Raw genomic sequence first — 13,114 nt, forward strand, 5'->3', positions numbered from 1 at the left:
ACAAAATAGACTTCAAAACAAAGAAAGTCCCAAGAGATAAAGAAGGACATTATATAATGATAAAGGGGTCAGTCCAACGAGAGGATATAACCAATATAAATATTTATGCACCCAACACAGTAGCACCAACATATGTGAAACAAATCCTAACTGAATTAAAAGGGGAAATAGAATGCAGTGCATTCATTCTAGGAGACTTCAACACTCCACTCACTCTGAAAGACAGATCAACCAGACTGAAAATAAGTAAGGACACAGAGGCACTGAAGAACACATTAGAACTGATGGACTTAACACTCACCTACAGAACTCTACACCCAAAAGCAGCAGGATACACTTTCTTTTCAAGTGCACATGGAATATTTTCCAGAATAGACCACATACTATTCCACAAAAAGAGCCTTAGTAAATTGAGAAAGATTGAAATTCTACCAACCAACTTGTCAGATACCAAAGATATAAAACTAGAAATAAATTCTACAAAGACACAAAAAGGCTCACAAATACATGGAGACTTAACATGCTCCTGAATAATCAATGGATCAAAGACCAAATGAAAACAGAGATCAAGCAATATATGGAGGCAAATGACAACAATAGCACTATGCCCCAATTTCTGTGGGACGCAGCAAAGGCAGTTTTAAGAGAAAAATATATAACATTCCAGGCCTATTTAAAGAAGGAAGAACAATCCCAAAAGAATAGTCTAAATTCACAATGATCGAAACTGGGAAAAGAAGAACAAATGAGGCCCAAAGTCAGTAGAAGGAGTGACATAATAAAGATCAGAGAAGAAATAAATGAAATTGAGGAGAATAAAACAATAGAAAAAATCAATGAAACCAAGAACTGGTTCTTTGAGAAAATAAACAAAATAGATAAACCCCTAGCCATGCCTACTGAGAGAAAAAGAGAATCTACACATATAAAGAGAATCAGAAATGCGAAAGGAAAAATCACGATGGACACCACAGAAGTACAAATAATTATTAGAGAATACTATGAAAATCTATATGCTAACAAACTGGATAACCTAGAAGAAATTTATAACTTTCTAGAAAAATACAACCTTCCAAGATTGACACAGAAAGTCGAAACAGACCAGTTACCAACAACGAAATTGAATTAGTAATCAAGAAACTACCGAAGAATAAAACTGCCGGTCCAGATGGATTCACTGCTGAATTTTATCAGGCATTTAGAGAAGACGTAATACCCTTTATCCCTAAAGTTTTCCAAAAAATAGATGAGGAAGGTATACTTGTAAACTAATTCTATGAAGCTAGCATCACTCTAATACCAAAACCAGGTAAAGACCCCACCATAAAAGAAAATTACAGACCAATATGCTTGATGAACATAGATGCAAAAATACTCAACAGAATTTTAGCAAAACCAAATTCAAAAATACATCAAGACAATCATACACCATGATTAAGTGGAATTCATCTCAGGGATGCAAGGATGTTACAACATTCAAAAATCCATCAAAATCATCCACCACATCAACAAAAAGTAGGACAAAAACCACATGATCATCTCCATAGATGCTGAAAATGCATTTGACAAACTTCAACATCCATTCATGATAAAAACTCTCAACAAAGTGGGTATAGAGGGCAAGTACCTCAACATAATGAAGGCCATATATTGCAAACCCACAGCCAACATCATACTTAACAGCAGGAAGCTGAAAGCTCACCTAAGATCGGGAATAAGACAGGAATGCCCACTCTCCCCACTTTTATTCAACATAGTTCTGGAGGTGCTAGCCGCAGCAATCAGACAAAACAAAGAATTAAAAGGCATCCAGATTGGTAAGAAGGAAGTCAAATTGTCACCATCTGCAGATGACATGATATTGTATATAAAAAGCTCTAAAGACTCCACTCCGAAACTACCAGAACTAGTATCTGAATTCAGCAAATTTACAGGATACAAAATGAATACACAGAAATCTGTTGTGTTCCTATACATTAACACTGAACTAGCAGAAAGGGAAATCAGGAAATAATTCCATTCACAATTGAATCAAAAAGAATAAAATACTTAGGAATAAACATAACCAAGGAAGTAAAAGACCTATACTCAGAAAACTAAAAGGCACTCTTAAGAGGAATTAAAGAGAACACTAACAAATGGAAATTCATCCCATATTCTTGGGTAGGAAAAATTAATATTGTCAAAATGCCATCCTGCCTAAAGCAATTTACAGATTCAATGCAATCCCTATCAAAATACCAGCAGCATTCTTCAACGAACTAGAACAAATCATTCTAAAATTCATATGGAACCACAAAAGACCCCGAATAGCCAAAGCAATCCTGAGAAGGAAGAATAGAGCAGGGGGTAATCTCGCTTCCCAACTTCAAGCTCTACTACAAAGTCACAGTAATCAAGAAAATTTGGTACCGGTACAGGAACAGACCCACAGACCAGTGCTACAGAATAGAGAGTCCTGATATTAACCCAAACATACATGGTCAATTAATATGCGATAAAGGAGCCATGGATATACAATGGGGAAATGACAGCCTCTTCCACAGCTGGTGTTGGCAAAACTGGACAGCTACATGTATGAGAATGAAACTGGATCACTGTCTAACCCCATACACAAAAGTAAATTTGAAATGGTTCAAAGACCTGAATTAAGTCATGAAACTATAAAACTCTTAGAAAAAAACATAGGCAAAAATCTCTTGGACATAAACATGAGCACCTTCTTCATGAACATATCTCCCCGGGCAACAGAAACAAAAGCAAATGTGAACAACTGGGACTTTATCAAGCTGAAAAGCTCTGTGCAGCAAAGGACACCATCAATAGAACAAAAAGGCATCCTACAGTATGGGAGAATATTTTCATAAATTACATACTCGATAAAGGCTTGACTTCCAAAATATATAAAGAGCTCATGCACCTCAACAAACAAAAAGCAAATAATCCAATTAAAAAGTGGGCAGAAGATCTGAACAGACACTTCTCCAAAGAAGAAATTCAGATGGCCAACAGGGACATGAAAAGATGCTCCAAAAAGCTAATCATCAGAGAAATGCAAATTAAAACCACAATGAGATATCACCTCACACCAGTAAGGATTGCCACCATCCAAAGGACAAACAACAACAAATGTTGGCGAGGTTGTGGAGAAAGGGGAACACTCCTACACTGCTGGTGGGAATGTAAACTAGTTCAACTATTGTGGGAGGCAGTATGGAGTTTCCTCAAGAAACTCAAAATAGAAATACCATTTGACCCAGGAATTCCACCCCTAGGAATTTACCCTAAGAATGCAGCAGCCCAGTTTGAAAAAGACAGATGCACCCCTATGTTCATTGCAGCACTATCTACAATAGCCAAGAAATGGAAGCAACCTAAGTGTTCATCAGTAGATGAATGGATAAAGAAGAAGTGGTATATATATATACAATGGAATATTATTCAGCCATAAGAAGAAAACAGATCCCACCATTTGCAACAACATGGATGGAACTAGAGAGTAATATAAGTGAAATAAGCCAGGCGGAGAAAGACAAGTATCAAATGATTTCACTCTTCTGTGGTGTATAAAAAGAAAGCAAAAACTGAAGGTACAAAACAGCAGCAGACTCACAGAACCCAAGAATGGACTAACAGTTATCAAAGGGAAAGGGATGGGTGAGGATCAGTGGGAGGGGAAGGATAAGGGGGAAAAAGGGGCATTACGATTAGCACAAATAATTTTTCGGGGGGCTCACGGGGAAGACAGTACAACACAGAGATGACAAGTAGTGATTCTATAGCATCTTATTACGCTGATGGACAGTGACTGTAATGTGGTTTGTGTTGGGGGCTTGATAATAGGGAGAGTCTAGTAACCATAATGTTGGTCATATAATTGTATATTACTGATTCCAAAAAAAGGAAGTTGTTAAGTCCGTATGTGTCAGAATGAAACCATCCATAAGAAAACTGAAAAAAGCCAGGTACAGAACAGTGTGTATAATTGCCACCATTTGTTTAAAAAATAAAGTGTGTGTGTGTGTTTATGTTTATGTGTTTGTGCATATGCGCTTGTAGGAGCCTAGGACATATCTGAAGAGATACACAAGAAATTGAGGGAGGTCCTTGTATCTGAGGAAGATTCCTGGTGACAGGAAGATAGGGTTAGATAAGAGACTTCTCACTGTCATATGCAAACAGTACTTGTTGGGAGACAATTTTTCATGGGTTTCTCATGTTTCTGCATGTCTTTGACAGAGGTACTTCCTGCCCTTTTGTTTGTTAACGGTTTTTTGAAAAATGCTCTTATAGCAAACAGTCTTGGAGGGTAGAGATAGTATTTCTCTCCTGAGGAAAAGTCAGATTTATTTACTGTCCAATATAATACAGGTATTGTCTCTTTGCTGCAGAAGTCAGGCAGACATAATGCCCATTAAAATATTTAGGTTCCCCACGCTCTAACTTACTCATCTGTAGCATAACCAAGTGCATGTGCAGGCATTTCCTGCCCTCTTTGTGTTGCCCATGTGTTGGGGGCTGATGATCTGTCTCCTGCTTTTGCTGTAACTATTGAAGTTTTTTGTCTCTGACCTAGGAGTCTCATGTCTTCTGTCAGCATCCATGAAACTGTGGCAGGCAAACATTTTAGCTTGCAAGTAGGGTAACACTGAGACCCCTTATATTTAAAAAAATACCTACTGAAAAAAACTATTATTATTATTATTTTTGGTATCATTAATGTACAATTACATGAGCAACATATGGTTACTAGACACCCCCCCTTATCAAGTCCCCACCACATACCCCATTACAGTCACTGTCCATCAGTGTACTAAGATGCTATAAAATCACTACTTGTCTTCTTTGTGCTATACTGCCTTCCTTATTCCCCCCACCCTACTACATTATGCATGCTAATCATAATGCCCCTTTTTCCCCATTATCCCTCCCTTCCCACCCATTCTCATCGTCCCTTTCCCTTTGGAAACTGTGTGTCCATTCTTGGGTTCTGTGAGTTTTCTGCTGTTTTGTACCTTCAGTTTTTGCTTTCTTTTTATACACCACAGAAGAGTGAAATCATTTGATCCAGTTTCATTCTCTTACATGTAGCTGTTCAGTTTTGCCAACACCAGCTGTGGTAGAGGCTGTCATTTCCCCATTGTATACCCATGGCTCCTTTATTGTATATTAATTGACCGTGTATGCTTGGGTTAATATCAGGACCCTCTGTTCTGTTGCACTGGTCTGTGGGTCTGTTCCTGTACCGGTACCAAATTTTCTTGATTACTGTGACTTTGTAGTAGAGCTTGAAGTTGGGAATCAAGATCCCCCCACCCACCCAAAATCATTATTTTTTAAAATAAAATAATGGAAGTCTCAAGTCTTTTTAGTTCCCATGATTCTGATATGAGAATGTCAGGCTAAGAATATAAGATAGATTTAGAAAAGTGATCTTGAAAATGAGCCCTTTGCCTGCAGAGAAGTCAAGTTGCTGAGTGACAGATAACCAAAGTTTGTTGAGCATTTTCATATTGAAATGTACTTCAAATACATATGGGTTGAAAGACATTATTTCTTCTTTTATCATTATAAATCTGGAAGGTAGATGTTCTTACTCCTATTTACAGATGATGAAACCTAGAACCAATTGTGTTGATTGCCCAGAGTCAAACTGGAATTCAGAAAAGTATCTTGTCTGCTGTTGAGCACATGCTCTTTCCATTATAACAGATATCTTTCAAACTTTCTGGAGGTGCTAGAAGTGACTTCTACTTTTCCATGTAGTTTAGTCTGTCCCATCTTCACTGAAGCTCTGTGGTCAAATGGCCAGTTAACTGCGGGAGGATTTTCCCTAAGTTAGTTGTAACAATCAGATTGTGTATAGGGTTTTTTTCTGGCTTTGGTCTTTTGGCAAAAATTTAGAGTTGCACTTCTCAAACTTTCTTTGTGAAATATCTCTAACTGCATAAGTCAGTAGGTACCCTCAGAGGATCTCATTTGTGACTTAAAGTAGTCCATAGCTGCTTTAACTTTCTTGGAGAACTTTTTATATTAGCTTCAAAATTCATGAGGAATTTTTTTTTGTACTCTGTAATGTATCTGTTACTGGATTCTCCACAGATCAATAAATAATATTTTGAGTTCAGGACTAGTTGAGAGAGAGGACCTAGAGATTGTATACAATAATGTCAGCTTTTTTTATTGTGATAAAGTATACATATAAAATTTATCATTTAAACAATTTTTAAGTGTACAGTTGAATGACATTAAGTACATTCACATTATTGTGCAACCATCAGCACTTCATTTCTAGAATTTTTATCATCCCAAAGTAAAACTCTGTATCCATTAAATAATAACTATTTATCCTCCCTACCCATCAGCCCTGGTAACCGCTATTCTACCTTCTGCCTCTATGATTATGACAACTCTTTAAGTACCTCAAATAAATGGAATCATACAATATTTGTTATTTTATTTGTGGCTTGTTTCATTTAGCATCATGTCTTCAAGGTTCATCCATATTGTAGCATGTGTTAAAATCACCTTCCTTTTTAAGGCTGAATAATATTCCATCATACCACATTTTACTTGTCCATTCATCTGTTGATGGACATTTAGGTTATTTCCATCTTTTCATTATTGCAAATAATGCTGCTGTGAACACTGTTGTACAAATACGTGTTTGAGTCCCTGCTTTCATTCTTTTTTGTATGTACCGACAAGTGAAATTGCTGGACCATACAGTAATTGTACACTTAACTTTTTGAGGAACCACCATTCTGTTTTTCATAGCAGTTGCATCATTTTACATTCCCGTCAGCAACAAGCAAGGGTTCTAATTTCTCCACATCCTTGTTAACACTTACTATATTCTGTTTTGTTTTATTTTTGGTTTTGATAATAGCCATCCTAGTGAGTGAAAGAAATAAAGTCTATTACTAGAACAGCTCACTGAGGAAAGTGGCCTTAAAATGGGTGAAGTAGGTTTGCTAGTATATCACCCTGGAATTAGACACACTTACTAACTAGTCTCAGGCAATTTGGAATACGCAGGTCTTGTCTCTGTCAGAGCAAATAAGATTATCTTCTCTGTGTAGACCAGGAGATGCAAAGGAAAGAGCCCAGGAGAGGCTGGGCCATTCATGCCTGGTTGTGGAAGGAGTGAGAGAAAAGGTGGGGAGAGGAGGACACAAGTTCTCTGGAGAAGTTCCTCACATGGAAATGTCTGAGGAGAGAGCACATTTTCTTAACATTTATATGAGTTTTGATATTAAAAATGCTTTAACTTCTTGCAGTAAAGTGAATTTGCTCTAGAAAGATAGCTTAGTTTTACCCTGTTCTGTCACCCAGCCCAGTTTTGGGTATGTGTAACCTCCTTTGGGAAGTAAGGGCTTATAGAAAACACAGTTTTACATACCAAAAGAACAGTGCTCACATAGTCACACTATGTTTAAAAAAATTTAACCCATACCTGTTAGTAGGTATAAATAGCTCTGTGCCTGGACTATCCCACCTATTTTAAGATAATTGAACATTTAAAAAATATTTTATTTGCTTATGAAAATAATACATTAAAATTGGAAAATGTGACACAGTAAAGGGAGCAAAGTATAACTATACATAATTCTTCCATCCAGAGATAACCACTTTCTATTTTGCATACTTTTGTTCTGTGCATATATTTTATACACTATCTGCAATTTTGTGACCTACCATCTTAATGAACTTTATCAGCACTTCCCCATAAACATGTTAATTGGTGAATACTATTCTGTGATATTTCTTAATCATTCTAATGTCATTCAAAGAACATTTCTTTTCCTCTTTTCTCTCCATTTTTAATTTTAATTTTTCACTATTCTAAATAGTGCTATAGTGGACATGGTTGCATATTATCTTTATCTACATTTCGAATCATTTGTCTTAGACTGGATTCCTAGAAGTAAAATTCATAGCCCAAACAACATTAACATTTTTAAGATTCCTAGCAGTATGGTGGACCTTTCCCTTGACTTTATACTTCTTGGTGTAGATTGAGCACAGTTGGAATTAAAATTTGTTTTATGTGAGATTCCTTTGAGTTTACAGGCTGTGAATTGAATTTTTTTTTTTTTGGAGACTATTCCAAATTATCTTGTGGTTTTATAGAAAAATTCTGCTTCTGTTTCTCTTTGCTTTAATATTTTCAGCAGAGATTCATTGAATACCTGTTATACCACAGACCATACACTAAGTGCTATAAAGAATACTAGGATGACTAAGAAGCAGTCACTGATCTGAAATCTTTTTATAGCAAGCAGAAGGAAGGACTTGTTGCAAGCAGTCACTCCCATCTGTTACCAACTGCTTTTCTTCAGCTAAGCAGGCATGTTATTTATGTTATTGAGGGGATGAACCCAAACTAAATAAGCCTTTCTGGAGGACCGTTTTTAACCTAGAAGAAAGTAGGAATTTTGGCCTCTGGTTTGACTGGCACCTCCTTTATACTGACTACAGCTTGCACAAATTCCTGCCTGCAGTTAAATGCCTTATGGTCTCCAAGACTTAATTCTTCTACCTGGGCTCTGGAGCCCACTTCTTGCCCATTTCCCTCTGTCTTTCTCTGTTTACTATTTCCTTCCCGTTAGGCATTTAGAACTATTGCGCCTTAAGGCCACATCCACCTGAGCACTCCAGTTTCTCCCAGTCTCTCTTCAGTTACTGCCAGCCTTCATCATTCTATTGGACTGTTACCTCTTGGTTGTTAAATCTAATAGAAATTTCTCAATCTTCATCTTACTTCACTCCCCACTAGCACTAAACATTCCTGACCACAAACTTGAAATACTCCTGGTTTTTTTCCTACAACCTATCTACTACTTATTTCCTCTCTGCACTCTTTTTTTTTTATTTTGGTATCACTAATCTACAATTACATGAAGAACATTGTGTTTACTAGTCTCTGCACTCTTTTGCCTGTAAAACTGAGGGTTCTCTCTTAGACTCTGTCCCATCTTTTATAATACTTCCTGGGTGATTGTATTTACTGTCATGCCTTCAAATACTAGTTACATGCTTATATGTTGATTACAACCAAACCTGTATGTCCCAAATCATGCTGCCTTATTGGATATCTCCTCCTACAGGACCCTTAAATTCAACATGTCATACCGGAACAAATTCAGAACTTCCTCTAGGATCCCCATTTCAGTGCAGGCGTTAGTATCTACACAGTTGTTGCCCTGGTCCCTTTTCTCACCCTTACTTTCACTCTTTTTCTCTTTCTCATTTCACATCTAATCATTCAAGTCCAATCATTTCAACCTCAGTCACAGTGGAATCCCGTGTCTTGTTTAATTGTGTCCTGTGTCTTTTAACAAAATGCCTTTTTCATTTGTATGACTGCTAAAAACATAGTCCCAATGTCTCTTGTGCATTAGGAGCCCTTGTCAGTTGTCTTTTTCTTCAAGGAGGTATATTTATCTTAGATTAGATTGTGGATTTGGGATGGAGAGGAACTGCCTTTTTAATTTTCCCATCCTTTTCAGTGGATTTTCAGAGTGCTTTGCATTTAGAAGGTACTGAATACTTGTGTTGAGCCTAAATGAAAGGATTTGAGACTCTTCTGAGCTCTTTATGCTGGCCACCAGATGGCACGGTTGTTCCACATTTGCTGTTTGCTTTGCATAGAGAAGGGGAGGGATGAGAGAGGGACTGCTCAACCAGCTATTCCAGAGAATAGGATGTTCTTAATTTAAGTTGATTCTTTGAAACCTCAAACTTCTGTTTTATATAGTGAAAGCAGGCCAGCAGTTTATAGTTGTCTATGTGAGTTTCTGGTGCTTTTGAAGCTGGCTTTATGCTACTATCAAATATACAATGTCAATATCTGCTTATAATTTTTGTGAGAAAGTTAACTCTTTTTAGATACAAGAATCAACAAAACATTAATGACATTAAAAATGGAACAAAAACATTATTAGGTGAATTGGTGAAGATACACTGATTGATACTACTGAAATTGTACACTGAAAAACTCATTGATAGCTATTAAATATAAATACTGACGTAAATAACTTAGATGTGATCAAAATGAGGAATACCTTTAGTTATATGAATGACTGAGCAAAGGTAGAAGAGAAAAGGAGTCGTCTTTGCTTTGAAACGAAAATTTTGTTTTTCTCAGTTGTAGATAGTGTACTTAGGTTTTAAGAGTCTCCCTGCAGTTCACATGCATTTGAAGGATATATGTAATTCTGGAACCAGAGGACTTGGACTAATTGAATAGCAATGTTTTTGTTACATGCTAATAGCTATGGAATGACACCTAGTATTGAAGGCTTGGTGTGGAGAACCTAGATTGAGAGGAGAGACCAGAAATGGTGAATTATGGAGTATCTTGGCACTTTGAGGAAATATTTAATTTAGGTTATATGAAACTTTAGGCCTTTTGTGGGTTGATGCAAACTGTAAGTAAGTAAATAAATATTCAGTTTATGGAGCTTCAGGACAAAATGGACAAAGAGCAAGTTTTTTTAAATCACCATAATTATATAGCATTACCTTAGTTTCAGGTGTACTCCATGATTTGATACTTGTATATAATGTGAAACAATCACCACAACATCTGTCACTACACAGTTTTACACATTTTTTTGTGATAGAACTTTTACAGTCTACTCTTAGCAGCTTTAAAATATACAAAAAATATTATTTTTTTGACTTTCTTTTTTTATTTTATCAAATGTACATCACAGTGGTTTAGCAGTCCTCCTCCCTCTCCCCATATCCTGTTCCCCACTCACTCCCCTCTCCCTTGGCAACCACTAGTCACTCCTCAGTGTCTGTGAGTCTAATGCTGTTTTTTCCTTCTGTTTTGCTTTGTTTTTATATTTCACAAATAAGTGAAATCATATGGTATATGTCTTATTCCACCTGTCTTATTTCACTGAGCATAATAACCTCTAGATACATCTGTGCTGTTACAAATAGCAGGATTTCCTTTCTTTTTTATGGCTGAATAATATTCCATTGTGTATATGTAATATGTCTTCTTTATTCATTTATCTATTGGTGGATACTTGGGTTGCTTCTATATCTTGGCTATTGCAAACAGTGCAGTGATAAACATAGGGGTGCATATATATTTTTGAATTAGGGATTTTGTTTTCTTGGGTAAATTCCTAGAAGTGGAATTACTGGGTCAAATGATATTTCTATTTTTAGTTTTTGAAGGAACCTCCAAATTGCTTTCCACAGTAGTTGCACCAATTTGCATTCCCACCAACAGTGTAGGAGGGTTTCTATTTCTCCACATCCTCACCAGCATTTGTTATTTCTTGTCTTTTGGACAATGGCCATTCTGATCGGTGTGAAGTGATACCTCACTGTGGTTTTAGTTTGCATTTCCCTGATGATTAGCGATGTGGAGCATCTTTCATGTGCCTGTTAGCCATCTGTATTTCTTCTTTGAAGAAGTGTTCAGATTCTCTGCTCATTTTTTGATGGGGTTATTTGTGTTCTGGGTGTTGAGGCATGTGAGTTCTTTATATATTTTGGATGTTAACCCCTTACCAGATGAGTCGTTTATGAATATATTCTCCCATACAATATAGTAGTATTAACTTTGGTGACCATGCTGTACATTACATCCCCAGGACTTAATTTATATTTTATAACTGGAAGTTTGTACCTTTTGACCCCCTCCCCCCATTTTGCCCTCCACCACCTCTGGCAACCATCAATCTGTTCTCTGTATCTATAAGTTCTTTTTTTGTTTCAGATTCCACGTATAAATGAAGGGATAAGTTTTCAGGATGAGAACAGTTCAGGGAACCTGAGCTGTGTTAAATATCTCAAACAGAGGGAAGAAGAATTCTTTGGGAAAATACTTTTGAGAAGAATCCACTGGCATTGGGATTCCTGTGGCCCCAAGAGTTGTTTAAGCCTGAAGCCTGGGAAAGGTGTGAAAATCAGATAAGAAAAGTATTTCTCTGCTTTTTCAAGTACTAATAGAACTGAAAGAAATAGTTTTGCTGTGACTTTGGGCTGGAAGTAGAGGAACTCTAGCCAAAACCCAAGAGGCTGTTTCTACAGAAGAATCCTTTCAGATGTGGGCTTTAGGAAATGTTGAAATATTAATTTACCTGGTTCTGTCAGTTTTAACATAGCAGAATGTGTGTGTAATTGTAAGAATTTTGGGTTGACGTTCTAGAGGTTGACAACCTTTGCCTTCTTGAGAATAGTGATATCATGAAACCAAAAGGACTTGAGCAGTTTCACTTGATGTTAATAAACAGTATTGCTTGCTAGTCTTAGAATGGAAAAAAACAATAAAGGAAAAAAATGACATATACTCAGTCAGGTGATCGATTCTTTATTTTCCGATTTGATACTTATTTTCAAGCACTTTGAAGAAATAAGATTAGGAAGGCACCCAACCTTGAGTTACTCCTGAGTCATCCATCCCTTGAGTCATTCTCCTGTAATAGCTGCTAGGATCTTCCAGTCACTTTGTTCATTTTGTTTGCCTGAATGAGTATTTTTATCTTCAGCCATTTTCATTTGTCATTCAGATCAATCTAAGTTTTTTTGAACTTTGTTCTGTTAGTTGTGTCAGCTCTCCCTTGTTTTTTGGCCTTTGATAATCCATATTTTAAAGGTTGCCGATTGCCTGATGCTTTCAATTTCCTAGGCGGTTTAGCTGAAATTTTACCAAATATGCTCTGTGAGTTGGGGACAGTAGAGAAAATAAATGTTTGGTATCCATTGCATTTTATAGTGTCAAAACTTTAGAGCAGAGTAGGTGAGTTGAAAAGGAATTCTTAATGTGAATTACAAAATTAATAAATGAAGCCCATGTATCAAAAATATACATCAAATTTGAAAAGATATATGCACCCCTATGTTTACTGTCGCATTATTTACAATAGCCAAGATATAGAAGCAACCTAAGTGTCCATCAATAGATGAATGGAAAAAAAAATAGATGAATGAAAAAAGAAGAAGTAGTACAATCTACAATGGAATATTATTCAGCCATAAAAAGAAAAGAAGTCCTGCCTTTTGCAACAGCATGGATGGCTCTACAGGGTATTATTCTCAGTGAAATAAGCCAGGTGGAGAAAGACAAGTACCAAATGACTTCACT

At 36.6% G+C, this 13,114-nt stretch overlaps 1 protein-coding gene across 5 annotated transcripts in view; it reads left to right on the plus strand.

Annotated features, from left to right (window-relative positions):
• The window catches only part of OSBPL11 (oxysterol binding protein like 11), a 108,246-nt gene that overhangs the window by 24,481 nt on the left and 70,651 nt on the right, over nt 1-13,114 (plus strand). The window contains exon 2 of one of the 5 annotated variants that reach the window (XM_073231482.1): nt 11,747-11,927. The exons of the other annotated variants lie outside the window; for them this stretch is intronic. The gene's annotated coding sequence lies outside the window, so the exon portion shown is untranslated. The remainder of the gene's footprint in view (nt 1-11,746; nt 11,928-13,114) is intronic. 5 annotated transcript variants of the gene reach the window in all.

This window comes from Manis javanica, chromosome 3, assembly GCF_040802235.1.
Source record: "Manis javanica isolate MJ-LG chromosome 3, MJ_LKY, whole genome shotgun sequence".
Taxonomy (NCBI): domain Eukaryota; kingdom Metazoa; phylum Chordata; class Mammalia; order Pholidota; family Manidae; genus Manis; species Manis javanica.